Below are 12,796 nucleotides of genomic sequence, written 5' to 3' on the forward strand. Positions count from 1 at the left end.
GACGCTGAGCACACACCCTGGAGCCACCCAGCCTCAGTTCAAATCACAGCCACCATTTCCTAATGACCTTGGGCATCCATCCTTCGGTTTCATCGTCTGAAATGGGAATTAAGAAAAGTACATACCAAGGGGGATTCACTTCTGGCACGACGCTAAAGTGAGGTTGATAAATCCTCTCTGCAAAAAAGCAACTATAAAGCTGGGCCAAACTATCAAATGCAACCATTTCAGCACTTTGGAGATACACTAACAGCAAAAAAAAAAAAAAAAAAAAAAAACTGAGAAACTTATTCATAAAAACCACTGAATTTTGGAACTTCATTAAAATTATAAACTTTTATGCTTCAAAACACATTAAGGGAGAGACAAGCCAGAGACTGGGAGGAGACACCTGCATACCATTTATCTGATAAAGGATGTGTACCCAGAAGAAATATATAAAGAACCCTTAAGACTAAATGATAAGACAAATAACCTGTTTTTAAATAGGCAAAAGATTTAAATAGATCTTTTACCAAAGATATACAAGAGCCTAATATGCACATGACAAGGTGTTCACTACTACTGGTCATTTGGACAATGCAAATGAAAACCACAATGAGATACCACTGCACAACCACCAGGACAGGACCTACCCTTCGCAAGAATGCAGAGAAACTGGAATCCTCCCACCTCCCTGGTGGCAATGTAAAACAGGTTGGCTTTTAAACATTTCTTTTCCTTATTATGGGAAAAATGATTAAAATGCATGGTGAAATATACAGAACACAAAGGTTTGTGCCAGGGGAGGTACATTTCAGACCCCTAGAAATCACCCATTAGCTTATACAGATTATCTACCTTCTTTTCTACGGCTCTACAGTACTTGTGTCTTGACTTTTTATTCTTTTTTGTGGTGTCTTGAGGCACTGAAGTTTCTCATTTTATCTTAGGTGAATCTGTAAGAACTCCTTTATTGTAGGCCCCTTCTATTGTCTTAAGAAATCCTTCCCACACTGAAAGCATATCTCTCCCCTCAACCCTGTATTTCCTATTAAAAAAAATTGAGGTTTTGCTTTTCACATGTAAGTCCTTGGTTAACACTCGGTGAGCACTTGGTCAGTACTGATTTATGCATGAGGTAGGGACCAATTTGCATTTTTCCACAGGGATAACCAACTGGCTCATCACATTCACAGAGAAAGAATTATAAGAATCAAAGAAATGAAATAGTAATGATTTTTCACAAGTCAAATTAGCAAAGATTTTTCTAAATGATGGTATTTACTACTTGAAAATGTTTTAATATAGCTGTAAAAAAAATCACTTGGCTATATGCAACTCTTAAAATATTCATACTCTTTGATGCAATAATGCTATTTTTATAAATCTTGAATATGAAACTATATAGCATAACAATGTCCCGTGCATTATTATATATGGTAAAAAAAATTTAATTTTAAAAATCAGAAACATGCTAATTTCCAACATTATGAGAACTGTAAACAAAATTCTTACACATCTACACAATGGAACTTTAGGGAACCACTAAAATTGATATTTATACAAAGTTATAAATAACATGGGGGAAAAGTTCATATTGTTCATTTGTTAAGTACAAAAACACAGGAAACAAAATCGTATGTAAAGTGTGGTCTCAATTATGTAGAAAGAATAGGGAGGAAAACCAGACCAGAAAGAAATACAGCATAATTGTCAACTGGATTGCAGGAAACTTTGTAAATATTATTTTCAATACCTTATTTCAAAATATTCTGTAATAAACATGGAGTGTTTTTGTAAGAATAGTCTCTAAGCTTGTTTGTTCTTAAGGTACTTTTAGAAAGGGAATGGCTTAGTAAAGCATCAGGTTAGAGCAAAATGCAAGACCTGTTCTTGGCTTTCAGACACACCGTGACCACCAAACAAAAAAGCAGTAAATCAACAGGTAAGAATATTTTATTACTTTTGTATTATTAGCACCTAGACAGCTTCCTCCTTCTCCTCAACCCACCCTAAATAACTTTCTGCAAATCTGACATTACATTTTATTTGGTGTATATATAATGCAGACTGAAGCATTCAAAGTTTAAACAAGATTGAAACCCCACCAGCTCTTCAATGACCCTCTTCCCTCCTTACTCAACTTACATTCCATGAATAATCATCACCACTCCGCAGCACATACCCTCAACTCCCTTGCCCCATTCTCACTCTAAAAAACTCTCCTGGCAGAACCACATCAGTTAAATCCTGCCTGCGCCAGGCTCGCACCCTTACAGGGAATGTGGCTGGAGAAACACATGACCATCATGCATCCTCGAGGACTACAATTCCCTTCTTCCCATTTTCTCTTCAATCCACACCAGAGACCCACTCCACCACCATCACACAGCTGCTCCTGTCAAGGGTGCTACTGATGTCCCCACTGCAAATCCAGCATCAGCTCAGTCCTATGCTACCTGCTCTACCAGCAGCCCTGACATAGCTGATCACTCCGTCTCACACCACTGCCCCTACTCTCAATGGTGGGGCAGCTAGCGCTCAGACAGCGGTCACTTCTTCTGCACCTGCACCCACGTCCCTCAGCAGTGCCACTCACTCGTGCATGAAATAACGCTGATGTGCCACCCGCCCCCGAACTTTCGTATCTTTATTTAGCCCAGTTATAGTCAGCTCCCTTCCTGACTCTGCCGCTTCGCTGTCACAGATACCTGAGATTAGCACGTTCAGAACCAAACTCATCCTACCCCAGACCTGCTCCACTTGCAGTGTTCCCCACTTGCATTTATGGCTCCTCCATCCTAACTGCTCAGATCAAAATCTTCAGAATCACCCGTGGTGCCTCTCTCTCACACTCCACATCTAACAGGTCACAAAATCCCAATCCCTATCTTTAAAACTTACGCAGAATCCAGTCACCACAATGGGCCAGCTGTGGTCCTACCTCGCCTGCATTAGTGCAACAGCCTCCTACCTAGTTTCCTTGCTTTCTCCTTCGCCATCCTCCATCCCCCTGAGTCTTTCCTCAACATGGCCCTGGTGATCAGGGAACTGGCATCAGATGCCAACCTTCTGTCTGGTCACTGTTACTATCCTGGGTAATAAAGTCCTTTACCTCTGACCCAGGAGTCTCACGTCTTCTGGAAGCAACCATGAAACTGTTTCTGGCTAATTTGACAGCTTGTGAGTATGGTCAAATCTCCAACTCTTTACTAAATAACTGAAATACAGTAAATGTAATAAAATTGCTTTGACTTTTTTTAAAGCCTCTAGATCTCAGCACAATAAGCTTTATTTTAAAAAGCAGTATGGATATTTTCATGGCTACAAAGGTGGATAAAGATATTTAAAGATAACCAAGTTAAGAAAAATGGACTTAAAGTTACCATTAACTTAAAATTAAGAATGAATTTATAATTACAGCAAAAGTGCTAATAAATTTTCAAGTAACTCCCACCTTGTGGGCTATGTACAAGAATCTAAGGTAGCACTGAGTGTACTGTGTGACAATGCGTGAACCTCCAGAGTCTCAGATTTCCCACATAAAATAAAGAGGCTGATCTCTAAAACATGTCAAGCTCTAAAATTATCTGATTCAATGAAAATTAAAACATGCAGAGACTCAAAAATTTAACCTGCAGAGAACTTTCAGGTGAGCACTTCTAAATTATCTTCTCTTATAACTATGTTCAATACTTCCTATTAAACTGAATAGAAAGCAAATGTTCATAAATTCAATCATTTAAACTCTTAATGGAACTGATTTATAAGACTGATTAATGAAATAACCTCACTCCCCAATTTTTTAATTCAGATTTTAACATGCTGGATTTAGAAAGGAGTACACCTATATACCAATTCATCACTGTCCTTACACACAGACATAGTAATTTTTTAAATGTACACATTTTTATACTTTTCCAGGCACTTACCAATGTTTTAGCTAAAAACACTGCAAATTTCTTAAACAATCTCACCACTTTCACTGCCTTTGAGGAAGTATTAAACTATTGGTTAAACTACCAAGTAGGTAAGATCCTTTAAGAATTTTGACAAACTACCGACAATTAAGTAGGGCCCAAATATCTGCTTGTTATTTACTTTTATTCTGGGGCACGGGTGTTGTACCAAACAGTATAATCATGAAATTTCTCCATTACTTTTCATTTTCAAAATATACTTTGTTACACATAAAATCTCTCAAATATATTAAACTACTGAAGCAAAAATTTTTAACTTCTAAATGCAACACACACATAAAAATAAGTGAAAAGTAAAGCAATTGCTTTGACTGCTTCTAGCCTTTAGGTCTTAACACAAAAGTTCCAATTTAAAAAGCAATTTGTTAATTGTGTGTTCAAATGCTTTTGCATAGAACATATAAGAGTTTTTCACTTAATTTGTGTTAGAGAATAAGAGCCTTTAGTTAAAATAATCTTTTCCTCATTTTTATATAAGTATATCCAAATAAGGAATATCAGATTTGGGATACAAAAAGTAATCCACAAAAGATTTATTAAATGTATATTAAGAGCGAATGTAAATCTCATTCATTGATCATCAGAGATAAAGGGGGTCCTGCAGAGCAATAATTATTCAAATGACTGATCAGCCCTATTAAGCAAATATAAGAATCTTACAAAATGGAAAAGGTTATACCCATTGTAAAATGATGCTTAACTGTCAAAAGTAATCACTTATTATAGGCTGCCAAAGAGGGGAATCTCTTGATGCTTTTAAAATGATCCAACTTAAAATAATTCATGTTACTCACCACAGATCAGCAGGCATTTCATAAACTAAGTTATATGACAAAGTTCAGTGACATAAGTATGGCTTCATGACAGCATTAACTGAAAACATACTGAAAATATTTAAAGAAAAATGAGATTTGGGTTTCCCCCAAAATAAAAGACTTTGATATTCACTGATGCTAGCAAAACAAACAAAAAGTACTAAAAGAACAAACAATTCTGGATGAGCTTCTGATGAAATATATGTTTATCTCCACTATCCAAAAAAAAAAAAATAATAATATAAGGACAATGAAAACTGGAAAGCAAATGACAACAGTGTTAACCAGCTTAGACAAACTCAAAGCTGAAATCTAAGCCTGTTAGAAGAGAAGGCAACAATAACAAAAAAAGGCTAAGAAAAAATCTCACAAATTTGAAACGTCAAATGTCCTTTATTAAAAAGTGGGAGTAGAACAGTTAGAAAGCAAAATCTCTTACAGCCAAAATAAAAATTCAATAGAAGGGAAACTGAGAAAATTCCCCCAGCCCAAAAAGAGAAGCAAAAAATAAACTGACTTAAAACATTGAGAAAAAGCTAAAAAAATTAACACATCAATCCAGGAGGCCCAACATCCAAAAAAGAAGAGCTTCAGTAAGGAAAAGAAAGTAAATTAAGGGGAAAAACTTAAAAAGAAAATTTAAAATTTTCCCAGAACTGAAGAATACAAGTTTACACATTAAAAGGATCCCAAAAAAGAAAAAATAATAATAATCAGGCACATCATGGTGAAATTTTAAAATTTAGGAGACAATAAGAAGATACTATAGAAGATACTTCTAGAAAGAGAAGAAAATGCACAGAAATGACTGGGAAGAGATGGCAACTGAAGCAGCGGTAACACTGAAAGCTGGAAGTCAGTGGAGCCATGTGAGAACTCCACAAGGAACTGTGCTTTCGGCAGGCACACACTTATAGTCAGCACCTCTTCGCGAGTGCTTTCATTTCCTCCGCAACCCTGCAGGGCCATATGATTGGTTGTGGCCAAAGGACTGTGAGCAAAAGTGATTCACGTCACTTCTGGACCAAATATTTGAGTAGCAGCTCGTGACCTGTCAGCTCTCTTCTGTATCTGCTGTGGGAACCCAGAGCCACGGGGTGATATGATGGGGAACTGCGGGAGATGCCAGAGGAACCCCAGGCCCACAGCACACTTGGTGAAAGTAAGAAAGAAACATTTCTGAGATTTCAGAGGCAACGTGCCACTGCAGCCTAACCTATTCTGCACTGACTAAAACAGTAACCTGGAATTCTATACATGGCCAGAGCATAAATCAAGTATTCAAATATTTAGAACACAGACGTCTCCTGACATGCAAGGTCTCAAACACACATCCACACACGTTCCCCCATCACCTTTCTAGGAAGTTACTAGGAGGATGAGCTCCATCAAATCAAGGAAGTAAACCAAGAAATAGCAAACACGTAAGCCCACTCAGGAGAGGGGAGAAAAGAATCTCTAGGTTGATGGTATAGCTCCTCCTGTTCAGCCTGTTTGAGATCCTGTTCTGCCATCTAAAGCTCTTCCCAAATATCCTCCAAGAGTCAGCTCAACTGTGATATCCTCCATGGAAGACACAAATCCAAATTCCCTGGCTACTAGAAGTGAAGGAAAACATCTTGCGTCAATGGCAAGAAGAGCTGCATTCTGAAATCTGTCTGTGATGTGGTATGTGACTCTGGGCACATTATGTAACCACTCTTAGTCTCAGTTTCTTCATCATCTGTGTAAGGATGAAGTTGGTCAACTTTCAGAAGGTTCCTTCCAATTCTAAAAGGCAGTAATTCTTCAAATGTACAAAACCATGAAAATTCAAATACAATTCTGTTTGGTATATGCTTATATACTGTGACAGTCTGAGATATTTGGTAATAATGTTATTCCCTAGATATATATTTTTTAAATTTAAAAGTAATGTCAATAGACAAAAATGACTGTTGTCAAAGGAATGATGATATTTCTTTTAAAACCAAAACTCAATTTTAATAGCAACACCTTCATTATTATAAACATCAAAACAAAAGAAAAATCATAAAGTAACAAGTCTACCAGTAAGACTTCATCTTACTTTAAAAATGTATTAACCCTGCTGCTTCCAACATCCAGTGTGTTACTTGTGTGGCCAGAATAATGTCTATCACTGCAAGTACAACCATAAGCAGCACCAAATAACAGGCCATCTATAGTGCTTGCTGAATACACCTTTCTAAATAGTTCTAAAGAGTAACACTAAACTCTTAAAATTGTTTTTGATAGAAATCTAATAGGAGCCATATATTCCTCTGCCTTCTTAAAAGAGCTACTTGAAACACAAATGTGTACATTAAATAAAATCTCATGTTGTATATAGACAGACGACATGACCAAATTTACCTGTTGGAAGATTTCAGGATGGCATCGTGACACCTTCAAGGTTTACTGATGCTCAGACAACTGGTCGTCTCCCAGGCCTTCAGAGAGATGCCGTCTCTTCTTTTCTTCTTCTCTACTACTCAAGAGTCTCCTCCCAGGGACAATGGGATAGCCACCGCTCCCCAAACATAGTCTCCAAGTGTGACGCCCTTTTAATAATTTTAAGAAAACATTTCAGTGTGATGGCTGATAAAACAACATTAAGAGAAACACTAGGAAAACAAGAGCCAGGGGACCTGGCAGAAGGCCACACGTGGTGCCTTTTTTGTTCTCCATCGCCCACCAACTGACTGCAATGACCCAGTGCCAGTTAACCCAAGCGCTGCTCACATGTAACCATTTGTAATCCTCACAACTCTAATAGAGGCACTGTTAACACTCTGCAAACTCCCATTCTCCTTCCTGTTTTATTTCCATTTTTCTTGTCTCTTTGGTCTCACAGGGCTTCCTCAACAAGTAAATCCAAGTCTTGCAGATGTTGCTGACTAGCCAGAATACTCCTTTTCACTAATCATGGTACATTTTAAACTGATTATTACTGTTAGTACTTGCTACATTACAGGCACTGAGCTTATACATTTACATGCAGTATTTAATTTTCACACCAATATTGAGAAGATACCATTATTATTTTACAGATAAGGCAAGTAGGACAGCCGCAGTGCTGAAATCCAAACCCATGCATGCAACCCTCTGAAAGACGGCCTTCAATCGGCCACTTAGGTATCTGGCTTGTCTAATTCCCAGTGAGTTCTTCCTTCCTGCTTAAATCTGCCATCAGATAACTGAGGATCCCAGGGGTTCCAGATAACTGATTTTTTACCTACCAAGCTCTACAAGCCAACATCAACAGAAACATGCTCTGGGGTGGTTACCCTCCACACGCTGGAGAGAACTGATGTGAAGAAGGTCTGTGCATCTTCACAAGCAGCTACTTGGGTGTGTGAGTTCAGACACACGCCACAGCTCTACAAGTAGGGGTAGTCCTCCCCGTGGGGGGCTATTCAGGCCATGTAGTTACAGGAACTTTGGCCTCATTAGGGCTATGATTTATTCAGCTGAGCAGACCAGCTCAGATAGGATAAATAAGCAACATAAAAAAACCAACAGATATTTAAGATCCACACAGCCCATCTTTGCCTTTAATCTGTAGAAAACGTAAAAACTGCAGGTGCTTTCTGTACACCGCATCCCTACTCAGTGGCCAGGCCTCATGAGATGTGTAGAGAGACAAAGGGAAAGGACCACAGACCACACTCTCCACAAGGGACTTAGTAACATGTTGTAACACAAACATACGACTTGATCAAATGAAATGACTAAAGGAGCCATTAGGATGGGCAGTCTGGGAAGGCCTCTCTGAGATGGCGACCCTGGCATTAAGATCTGAGAATGAACCAACCATGGGAGGAGCCACCAAATGGCAAACAGAAACACCATGTCAAAGATGAGGAAGCCAGAGGCAGCTTGGAAAGTTGAGGAACAGAAAGGAGAGAGAACAACTCTGTGCTAAAGCAGAGAGGACTGTTCAAGATGAGCTGAAGAACCAGGCAGAAATCTTGTAGCTGATGGTAAAGTCTGGACTTTACTTTGAACAAAATACATACGTGCTCACAGTAACTTTGACAGAGGGATTATCATCCCCATTTAGCCCCATATGAGGAATAAGACTCAGAGGGGACATGTAATGTGTTCAAGGTCGCAAGGCTAGTAATATGCTCTTCTTCTCTAAAGATCTGACACCTCCAAAATGTCCTCTATGTGCAAAGGGAGAAGTGATATCTTAAATGACTTTATCTAAGTCTGTCTATTCTTGAAACATCAACAAGACCAAGTCACTCAAAACAACTGTCCCAACGAAGTAAAAAGTAATGTCTGCATGAATCATCAAAGACAACTCTGAACTCAGTTTAAAGTAAAATGTGCTCTCAGTCCAAAAGCCTCCCCGACTTATCAGCTAAACCAAGACGCTGTGCAGCATAATGTTAACCATAAAAACATTAATGACGATTTCACTCTCAATACACTTTAAAACATGTAACTGATGTTGCTCCTTTACCACCTGGACAACTCTTTCAATCAAGCAAACAAGAAAGATTCCCCCTTCTATGACATATACTAATATTATAAATTTCTCCCTTGCAAAGGAATAATTTTACAAAAGTACTGAGCACCACAGATATGTAATTTCCAAAATTAGAAGAGGTCAGGGATAAGGACAGAAAAATGAAACAGACAACCTTCATTTCCCAGAAAACAGCAAAAGATGATCTTTTTAGTACTAGGTCATTTACCTATTTACCTTATTTAGTATTAAAGTAGATTCATACACATCCATTAATTATATGAGATTATAAATGACAGGGTATTTGATCTCATACTTCAGTATTTGTATGTGTGCATCGACCCATTTTGCATGACTGCGTATTTCTGAGCAAATAATAACAGTAATTGCCACAAATTTGAAATGGGCATAACAGTTCCTTTTTTCAGAGTATATTATGTCTTTTAAATAAGTTCACACAATTAATTCCATGAACAAAACAAAAAAAAATAAGATAATACTAGTAACACAAAAGTTCCCTAAAAACTGACCACAATGGAGGAAACTACCAGAGTTTTGTCTGAAGGGTGAAGTTACCGAAGAAGACAGTCTTAAGAAGATGCTTGCTTCTGTTCCCTAAAAAGAGGGCCGTTAAAAGGAGCAGTGAGAACCAGGAAATGAGCAGGAGCTCAGTCAGTGCAGCTGAGCATTCCTCCCAGGTCACACCACAGCCTAAGCTGGACGCAGCCCAGGTCAATGGCACCCAAACCCCTTCTCTGCCACTCCCTGCAAGGTGCTGCCAGGGGAGGGTGCCAGGTGACACCCAAGGGTGTGCCCCTGGGTCCTGTGGTCCTGCGGAAGCCATGTTTAAGGCCTGCCTGTCTTCCCAATAAACAGGAGCGAAAGGGACAGTGCCAGGTACTTCTCACCCATTCAGCAGGTATTTAAAGATCATTAAAAAGAAAAAAGGAAAAAGTGTTTCAAAAGAGACCCTGAAAGGAGTTCTGAAAAGGATAAAGGGTCGGGTGAGTAATCTGGATGATCCTACCCAGGCCAGTGGAAAGCACTGGCCAAATCCCAGGTGAGTCCTTCTAAGAATCCTAGCTAAGTCCAAGGTCAGTGAGCCAGCTTCCCCAAAAGCAACAAGAAAGCACTGGGGACAATGTAGGAACCAAAGGGCTGAGGCCACATTATCTTGTTCAGAGCAGGGGTGACTTCTGAAACTCACCATATCCCTGCCAGGTGATGCCGCACTGAGAAGCAAGAAAGCAGGGGGCGCGGATCGCAGGCTAGGTTTTCGGGTTTTAGCTGTGAAACTTGGTAAACAACGCCACTGATGCCTTTAAGGAACACTGATTCTCCACAGCACTAAATACTCCATTTGAAATGCATTCATTCAAGTAAACTAAGTAGATTTCATGTCGTGGTATTTGGTGGGTTTAAAAAAAAAAAAAAGTCAAGATAAATGTATACCTCCTGTGGTTGAGAACACCTCAGACGTTCCTTCAAGTAGATGGCAGGTTACTTTTGATTACAAGTATACCTATTCCAAGGAACACAGTCCACTAAGAACGGATTCGGGGAACGTTTTGTGTCTCACATTATAACTGATTACTACGTTCTTGGTCTCCATACACAGTAAAGCATCGCATAGCCTTTTCCAGGGTAGACGTTCAAGGAACATTTGTTGAACTGAATTCAACATTATAGATTTCAGGAAGCCTGAGTTCTGCCTCATAGTCCCACCTGGCCCTGAATTCCAAAAAGTGGGGATAGGAGCCCTGAATACCACATCCCGACTAAATGTTGAGTTGGCCTACAGATCACTGCACACATTCCAAGTTTGGGGCAAGGACCTGCCACTGAGAAATGTCAACAGTTCTGACACAGAACGAGCCACAGTGGTGTCCCTGAAGTTGCCACTACCTGAGGCGAATTGAACACGAAGGCCCGTCTCAGGGCCGGGGGCGGTTCCACACTCCCGCCCCCACGGCCGCGAGTCCGCGGGTGTCCAGCGGCGCGTCCACGCGCGGGGCGGCCGAGGGTCCCGGCCCGCGCGACCTCCCGGCGGGGCGGCGGCACCGATGCGGCCTGGGCCTCTCGGGCCCGCCCGGCCTCCGGACTCGAGCCCGAGGGGGTCCGAGCGTGGCCGAGGGGGTGCGGGGCGCGCAGGCCCCGCGCCGCCGCCCCAGGCCTCGCCGAGCCCCGGCCTCTCCCCGGCGGGCTGCGGGCAACAAAGGCGGCGGCCCGGCCCGGCGCGCGCGGCGGTCGGGGAGGCCGGGGGGTCGGGCGGGCGCTCGGCGGAAGCAGGCCTCGGCCCTCCCGGCCCGCTCCCCGGCCCGGCTTCCCGGACGCCGCTCCCCGCCGGCCCGGCCCCCGCCCGCCGACCCGCCAACCCGCCGACCCGCCGACCCGCCGAGGCGCGCAGGGCCTCGCGCCGCCGGGACCCTCGCCTCAGCCCGCCGGGCGGCCTCCCCCGCCCGGCCCGCGTCGGGTCCACCCCCGCCGGCCCGAGGAGAAGGGGCGCACGGCGGCCGGTTCCCCGGGCTCCCGAGAGAGGGAGCGGAAAGCCGAGCCCGGACCCAGCCCCCGGCTCGGCTCCGCAGACGCTCACCCGGCGGCAGCCGCTCCGCTTCCTTGCCCAGCGCCGGTGCGACTGCCGCGCTCAGCCCTCCTCTCCCGCAACTCCTCCTCCCGCCTCCTTCCTCCTCCTCTTCCTCCTCCTCTTTCTCCAGGAGGGGCGCGCCGCGGCGCCGGCCGAGCGGGAGCGGCAGCCGAGGAGCCGAGCCGGCCGCCCCGCGCCCACCACTCGGCCCGCGGCGCAGGCGGGCGTCGGCGCGCGGGGGGCGGGCCGGCGGGGGCGCCTGGGCCGCGGGGCGGGGGCGCCGGGGGCGGGGCCGGGCGCCGAGGGGCGGGGCCAGGGGCCAGGCGGGCGCGGGAGTCGGGGTCCCAGCATCGTCCGGCGCCGCGCCGCCGGCCGGTGCCCTCTGGCGCAGCTGCTCCTCCTGTGGGTGCCCTGCCCTTTGCAGCCTCCCCTTCAAGGGCCCGGGCTGACGCGGGAAGGAAAATGTTCTGGGCCCTCTGGCGCCGGCCCTGCCCTCGTCCATGCGGCCGGGCGGCGGCCCCCACGCGGCCCGGGGGTGCTCACCTGGCGCGATGACCCCGGCCTCGTCCCCATAGGGAGGGAGGGACGGGGACAGAGGAGCCCGCACGCCCAGGCCTTTCCCCACACCTTCTCTAGCTTAACCGTAAAATATGCCTGTTGAAAGAAAACTTACTCCTTGTTTCAAGCCATCTGCTTTTCCATTTAGTCCTTGTTAGTGGGGTTTTATGCAAGAATAGTTCACTATTGTTTGTGCCGCCGAATTCCAAGGTAGTGTGATGTAAAGTTGCGGCTGGGTAACTTGACTCATTTCTTTGGAAATTGGCTGAACCGTGCTACTAACATATAGCAATAACAGCAAGTTGGATTTTTCTCAATGAGTGGCAACAGGAAAATTTTTACTTCTCTCTTGATGAAAGCGATTAAAGATAAGTATCATTAAAACCTAACTTAAAAATTA

At 43.4% G+C, this 12,796-nt stretch overlaps 1 protein-coding gene across 1 annotated transcript in view; it reads right to left on the reverse strand.

Moving 5' to 3' along the window:
• SOCS6 (suppressor of cytokine signaling 6) overlaps positions 1-12,080 on the reverse strand; it is a 29,716-nt gene extending 17,636 nt beyond the window's left edge. Inside the window, 2 exon segments of the mRNA XM_032470635.1 lie at positions 7,151-7,338; positions 11,848-12,080. The gene's annotated coding sequence lies outside the window, so the exon portion shown is untranslated.
• Positions 12,081-12,796: the final 716 nt, after the last annotated feature.

This window comes from Camelus ferus, chromosome 30, assembly GCF_009834535.1.
Source record: "Camelus ferus isolate YT-003-E chromosome 30, BCGSAC_Cfer_1.0, whole genome shotgun sequence".
Lineage (NCBI taxonomy): Eukaryota > Metazoa > Chordata > Mammalia > Artiodactyla > Camelidae > Camelus > Camelus ferus.